We start from the raw sequence: 1,575 nt of genomic DNA on the forward strand, positions 1-1,575 counted from the left end.
TTCCGGTGAGTTAGATGATAACAACCGAGCGATTGCAAGTGTAACTCGGCAGTCAGACCAGGCTGTGCATCGTACCAGGATAATGAAGCTGCTTCCGGGAGAGCGGCTGGGATGGTGGTCAGCACAGACGTTTGATCGCCGAGTTAGAATGAGAGCCCTCGTATTGGGTGCAGTGAACGACCGAAGGACCAAGATATTATTGGATACCGGAGCAAATGTCTCGGCGATCAGTAAGTACTTCGCGAGGAAACTGCGTCTCAAGAGAGTGGCCAGCCGAGATAAGCGAATTGACATACAAGGAATAAGTAAAGACAGGATGGTGACAACGTCAAGAGCAGTGGTGAAGGTGACACTCGGCTGGGAAGTGGCATACGAGTTTGAAGTATGGATAATGCCTCATCATGCCGGAGTCGATTTGATTCTCGGCACCGACTTTATGATCCCAGCTGGAATACGTCTGGATCTGTACAACTCGGCGGTCAAGCTACCCGATGAGATGGTGATACCACTCATCCGGTCAAGTAATGCACCGACCAAGACCGAGTTCGGACCAAATGTACCATGCGGGCCACCAGACGGGTTGACGATCGAAAGTCGAATGACCGCTGAGTTCAAATTACCCAGGCGACAACCCAGTGAGTCGACGCATGACCTATGGGTGCGACGGACGAAGGGTTGGATTCCAACGGTTGTTTTTAATCGCCGAGGAAGACCAACCCATGTCCAGATTACGAACGTACGACAGACGTCAGTCTGGTGCCCACCTCACTTTTATGTGATAAAATGGCAACCACACGGAGTACTGGCCAATGAGGGATATGTCCGCGTGAACTCGGCGAAGTACCGTGACTGGCAGATATTGGCATTTGAGTCAGCGATGGACGAAGATTTGCTGCAGAAAGAACAACGACTGTACGAGGACTGGTTGTCACACCAGCCGCCAGCTGTGGAAAGACGAAAATACCCAGTTCCGACGGCGGTGGAAAAACGACCCCCTCCAGTGGAAAATGGACCAGAATTAACATGCGCCGAACGCTGGAGAAGGATCGAAGCTGATACTGAAGCCGGCGACGACGAGAGGCGTCGCGGTAACGCAGACGTCATATCGACTTCAGGGGTGACAAGGGGTGACCCGGCTATAAACTCAGCGCTCAAGCTGGAAGACGTCCGAGCGGATCGTACGCCGGTGCAACACGATGGCCAAGATGTATCCTATCAGCTGTCCAAGTTTGAAGACTATGGCGCCATTTCTGACGTCAGCACGAACTCAGCGGTTGAAGAAACAAGTGCAGCAAGGGCCAAGGAAGACGTGTCGGCGACTGAAGACTCAGCTATAGCGGAAGGAGGCCTTGGAGAACGCTCGGAACACGCCTTACGTGACGCCCAACCTGTTATGGACAACCAAGCCAAGTTTGGAGTCTTTAGACAAAGTATTGTGGGCAAGCTGAACTCAGCTGTGAGCACCCTGACCACTATAAGTGCTGGGAGTAACCATGTGGTGACGGCGAACTCGGCGCTCGGAGATCCAGCCGCAGGAATTGACTTGGGGAGCTGTTCCGGCGTGCCTTATGACAG

Source organism: Phytophthora infestans, genomic scaffold, assembly GCF_000142945.1.
Source record: "Phytophthora infestans T30-4 supercont1.24 genomic scaffold, whole genome shotgun sequence".
Taxonomy (NCBI): domain Eukaryota; phylum Oomycota; class Peronosporomycetes; order Peronosporales; family Peronosporaceae; genus Phytophthora; species Phytophthora infestans.